Source organism: Gordionus sp. m RMFG-2023, chromosome 2 (assembly GCF_954871325.1).
Source record: "Gordionus sp. m RMFG-2023 chromosome 2, tfGorSpeb1-WG-v2, whole genome shotgun sequence".
NCBI classification, from domain to species: domain Eukaryota; kingdom Metazoa; phylum Nematomorpha; class Gordioida; order Chordodea; family Parachordodidae; genus Gordionus; species Gordionus sp. m RMFG-2023.
The window spans coordinates 52524925-52531398 of record NC_088776.1 but is presented as its reverse complement, the minus strand read 5'-3'; positions in this window follow the sequence as shown (position 1 = coordinate 52531398).

The following is a 6474-nucleotide window of genomic DNA, read 5'->3' as shown; positions in this document are numbered from 1 at the left end:
ATTGGGATTTAAAAATAAAGAGTAAAGTAATAAAGGAAGAAAAATATTAAACAAAAAATTGACTCAACTATCAAGGTAAATCCAAAATCTTGCCGTTCAACTAGTTCGTGTAAATTAAAAGGTTTGCATTAGAACGCTGTAATAGAGTTTTTAGCCTTGATGCCCACTCGTCAATTTGTCTAAAAAATTTGTATAATCTACCATTCGCATGTTTATTAATTATTTTGATTGGTTTGGCTCTAATCGCCCACCCATTGGTTCATATATTTTTAAACCGCTCACAAGATATTTAAATTTTTTGACCAGCCAATTGCAGCCCTCTTTTTTATGTTAAAAAAAATTCTTTTACGAGTCGATAATTCAAAATGAGATTAAATAAAATTATTATTTATAATAGATTTAATCTAAAAAATTTAAACAGTATAAATGCAGGAATCTTAATTTTTCTTAGAAAAAATTCATGTCATTCAGTGATATCGATAACACCTTTCACTTAAGAGTGCCTCCCCCTCCTTTATTCTTAACAGGGGGATTGGGGGGTGGAGGTTAGTGCAAATTAGAACCTTGCATTATTTTTTTAAGGTCCGATCCGATCCAAGATATAATTTTTAGTTAGAAGTTAATAATTAAAAATTAAAATTATAATTCATAAAATTCATTGGGTATGACTTATTGTTGCATCTATTTCACATTAAAATTTTCCTTATTTTTTTTTATTTAGGAGAATTGAGTATCTTTATTTAAAATTGATTCAGAACACTCCCTTAACAAAAATTTTACTATGGTGATATAAAATTTATATTCTTATAAAGCCCTTAGCATATCTTCCATTGTTGATAATTATTTTTTTTATCATTGTCTAATTTGATTCAACCATCTTTTTTTTTATCATTTGATTCAAACAGCCATAGGGCTTAGATCAATCCAGGATATCACCTTCAAAAATAATTTAAAAATAATTGTTGGATGATTTTAACCAAAGCAATAAAAAAGTTTTCAAGGGCTCTAAATTTTAGAAGAAGAAAAATTCAATGGCAAGAACAGATAATGAACACCTCGTAAATACTCTCTTTACAACATCCGTCCATTCAACGTCATTCATACCTAAAATTTTTTTCATCTCCTTTAGTTTATTTGTTAATCTGTTGAATTTATTTGTAGCATTTTATAATTATTTATTATATATGTATCAATATCAGATAATAAAATATACTTTGGAAATTGTAAAGAAGATAAGAAAACAATCGAAAGAAACGAGGGATAGTTTATTTAAAATTTAGGAGTATCACCGTTGATGGCGATATTTTATAGTTAATTTACAATGATACACTTTTTCCTTTCTTTTTTTATTCTTTCAAAAATAAATTAAAACATAAAAAAATTCGCGAAATTAAGTGATCTTTATAATTTCTTTTTTAAACGTAATGAATATGATCAAACAGCTCTTTCGAAAATTAATCATTTTATCAAATAAAATATATGTAAAACAAAATGGAAACTATAACATATACTTTTCCCTTTTAGATGCATTTTGTAACATGGGTAAATACAGACTACTGGTAAAAAAAAAATGCATGAAATCCCGCCTTTGTGTTTTGATTCCTACCGATATTATTGAAATTGATGATATAGAATCATAAGACCCTATACCACACAATTCCAATGAATTAATTTATTACTACTTACCCATATCTCTGGGTGAACACATGAAAACAAAGTTAATTTCTTTTGAGCTAGATCATATTCGTAAAGTTTGTAATGAGACACACATTTAATTAATGATATTTTATACGAGATATAAATTAAATTGGGTTACAGAAGTTTAGACATGACGGATTTATTATTATTATATATCAGCTGTTAAAGTAGCTATTAAAAGTATGGCGATACATTTTTTAGTAGAGATTTGTAACGATACCATTTTTATAAAAAAAAATTCTATAGTTAAAATTAAGTTACTTATTTAGTACATAAAAAAAATCCAATTAATATTTTAAAATGATGAATATAATTAATTTTAGTTATTTTATTTATAATTTTCAAATCCGTTCACTTCCTGTATTCATTAATTATATTTTGAAAACGTGACGACATTAATTGATAATTATAATAAATACATATATATTTAATTTAAGTTAGATGTTTTATTTAGGAAAATGGAAAATAAAGAGGGGAGAACTTGAAATAGAAATCGTAGAACAAGATCTTGAAATATTTAAATAAGAGACCTGCAGACCCGGTCCTAAGCCCCTGGGTACATGTGCATAGGTGTATTTTTTTTTAAAAACAACAGGGCCGTTCCGTATATTTTAAAATCTAATATTTAAATTGACATTGTTATCTATAAAAATTAAAAATTAAAAATAAATATTTTTAAAAATCGGACCTGGCCAAAAAAATATCTTTTATAAAAATCGGCCCAAATCACACTAATTTCTATATAACAAATTTTTTTAAGGAAGGGAGTAAGGAAAGGTTACTATTAATAATATACCTGTATTATTTGATTCATAATTTAAAATTACTATGATATTAGTCTCAATGAGTTTATATATTATAATTATACATGAAATTTTGGCCTAATATAGATCAAACTAATTAAACAAATTTTCAAAAATAAATTGGGTTTTTTGTGCCACCCCCCCCCCCCTCCCTACTTATAGCAGAAATCTTTGATAATATATTTTTTTATTATACTGGATATACAATAAAAAAAGAGATTTATCCAATAAATGAGGTATTACATAAGGCTGTGTTAAAATTTTTATGAAAGATTTCAAAATTTAATTGGATATATTAATTGAAACTTTCACAAAATTTTAAAAAAATATCTTAGCCAAGTTTATAAATTTTACATTTAAAAAAAGGGGCTTATTTCTTGCTTTTCTGTTAAAGTTTTGAAAGTTTTCGAATTAAATTTTTTTTAATATTTTGGATACAGCTTTGATAAATAAAAAGGTAGAAATCAATTTAAATTTGGTGGACAAAATATTATTAGTTATAACCAAAATAGTTTACCTTTTTCCAAAGAAATCGGTCTTTGAATCTTTATAAAATATAATCAAAGTTTATTTTATAACTATAAGTATTATATTTTATCAATGAAGGATAGGTGAATGCCATCTTAAAATCAACAGTTTAATCGATTTACCAGATTTTAAATTAAGATTTTAGCCAAAATAGTATTACGTAAGCCTCCAGATTTCTTGCTAATAGATATTTACACCTTTCTGCCATCTATGAGTAAATTCGCCGGGCTTGTATAATATATAGTCTAAAAATATGGGATGACCATTTTTAAAAATCGAGCAATTTAACTAACACTAGTTTCAACACAGAAAAATCCCGTACCCTAATCATGGCGTCATTCAATTAATACTTTTTTAAAAAACATATGCTTTAAAACCAACTCTCATTGACTAATGGTATCAATATATCAAATTTATAGGATCATGATGGAATCATATTTGGGTTGAGTGTATCCGTATAATATATGCAAAACATTATAGAAATATTATTAACTTCCTAATCCATATCTAACTATACAACTTCGGGAGATTACGAGAGTCAGCAGTATTACTAGGAAAGGGAATGGAGTGATGTGTTAATTGCGTCTATTAATTTTAAGACATGTCAGAAGTATTGTTTTAAAAAAGTAGACTTTTAGAATGTTATTTGAATAGTTTTAGTAAATGGATGGAATTTTCTACCCTTTAGGAAAAAAATAGATATAACCTTAGAAAAACTATTGAGTTTGTCAAATAATAATTATTCCACTCGCTGGCCAAATGTTCACAATTTCTTAACCATACAAAAACCCACCGGTTGCAAATCTACCTCTACTATTATACAGAGCGGAATTTTCAACCTTTAATTTGTTTTTTTAAAAGAAATTCATCAATAAAAATAATGTATACCATATACACCTTCGGAATAAGTTTGGCGGGAACTAGAGACATTTGAGGGAGTATATACCGATCCTTCAGACGAAGATTGTGGCGTTGCTATAATATACAACGTTTAAATATATCCATGTTAACTTTATATATCGTCGCCTGAGTAGATTATTCTATCTCCACTTTTTATAATTTTACAGGAGAGAATTATAAAAATTAAGTTTCTACTGTTTTCAAAAGGATTGTCTAATATCGGATTTAATTTGAGTTATTTTATAAATATTTAGGATTTTTTAATATAAATAGAATGGCATATTATAAAAAATTGATTTATATAAAAAAAAATCATTTTTGACAAATAGAAGATATAAAATAACCAAATTCTCATCGACGATATATATTAGACATTTAAATTATAATCATTCCTAGTAAAATGAGTAAAAAAAACAATAATCTTTTCCTTAATACAGTTTAAACTCCTAAGCGATTTCATGAATCATTATAATTACTTACACAGGTTTTCACAGATTAACTGGTTACGCTCAAATCTTATGCATTTATTTCAAAAATTAATAAGTATTGTATAAAAGATGAGACTTCTATTATTTTGCCAACTTCGTGATCAAGTAATTTTTTTATTTTTTTTAGTGTTTGTAAATAATTTACACAAAAAGTATCCACTAAAAAAATAAAAATTAATGAGATATAAATAACTTAACTGTCATTACTGCTATAAGTAGGGGATTTCGAGTCTTTAGAATAGGCCGGAGAATAATATTCCGTGTCTTTTTTCTTCTTAGAAACCAGTTTTTCGGGAGAATTCTCCGAATTGGTGCTCTTTATAAATGGAATTGTAGATAGACAGTTTCTTTCGGATGGTTCCTTTCTATAAGCAACGTTTTTATTACTATTTTTGGATGTTTTTGATCCCATACATTGATTCTAAATCCTCGCAATTGAGCTTAATGATATTTTATAATTAAAAAGTATCTTCTATACTCCTTTGTTGTGGTGATATATTAATAAAATAATAAGGCTTCGAATATTTAATGCTTAAAAATTAACGCGTTTAAATATTCTAATGTTAAAATCTTTTTAATTGATAAATTTAGAGAAAAAAATAAAAGTAAATAATATGAAAATAAGACAAAAATTTTAATGCAATAATCAAAAATCAAAATATATTGATTGATTCTGATAACAAAATTATAATTTGGAACTGTTTTTCTAAAATGACCTTAAGTTACAATTAAAAACTAATAAAGATGAGGAGTTCGCAAGTCGTACAGCCTTTATCAGATAGATTTAGACTTATTAAAAGTCTTTTTTTTAGAAAGTATTATATTCATTTAGGTGTCCTCAAATGAGTGTTACATTCAAATTCTTTTTCGCACTCTCTTGTTAATTTAGATTATTGAAAGATTTAGGTTTTATGAAGCAAGGGATGATACTAATTTGGGAGGTAGCTAAAATAATTTTTTGCTCATCAAATTTCGAATATTTATTACCTTTTTTTGTATATAAACATGAATATGAATACTTTAAAGCTATATATTAGTTAAAATTATTTTCAAAATTCTAAATAAATTAGCAACTTTTTTAGAAATACAACTAGTAATAATGAGGAGTTACAAATACATACATTAGAGTATTAATGTATATATTTTATAGTGGCATGGGAGTTTATGGGCCCTCCAAAATATTTATTTTAAAAAACTATAACTAAATAAGTATCTCGCTTTTAAATAATAAATTTTTTATACCCACTATTAACTTTGTTAAATCATGTAACTTTGGACAACTCAAAAACGCTCCTCTACCTTTCGTTTCTAAAATAAACGCCCCTATCTGTATGATGAAAATCAATTGAGAGGTTAAAGTAAACTTTTTAGTCTAAAGGCTTGACTAAGCCGGATTGAAGCTGGCCAAAGGTAGATAATTTAACAATATTATTTTCAATATCATCTACGACTTGGAATAAATATCATCCGATTCCTTCCTTAGACTTATTTACGGCCAATATTATATAGGAAGCTTCATCAAAACAAGTCAAATCGGGTTTCTATATAATTTCTTCCTTAAAACTACAGCTTTTTCTTCCCTATTCCCCCATTCAAATATAATATTTAAAAAAAAATTACACAAAGATGTATTCATCTCGGCAAATTTCTGTATAAAACTATAATAGTAACGCCTAAAAAAGCTTATAACTCCATTGTTGTAATTATGAGTATATGATGGTCAGGCCGAGAGAATGGTTTTAGTGGTGAAATCGTGGTTGAAAAAGGAAAGATGTGGTGACGGTGAAAGATGGTTATTGCAATTATTTTCAATAATAGCAGGAATGGAAATAGATCTCCGGCGGAAATTTTTTTGCGAGGAAAGACATTTTTAATGCTGGATTCGTTAAAGGAAGGAGGAAATGAAAAGGCTGGATTAGTGAAATCTAGTAAATTTGACTTTGGGACAAGAAGTATATATTTTAATGTTCAAGAGAAAATTTAGATGGACGATGGGAAAGATGGAAGAAATAATTGGCAGTGCCAAATACAAGGTTGAAGATGACAATGAAAAAGTA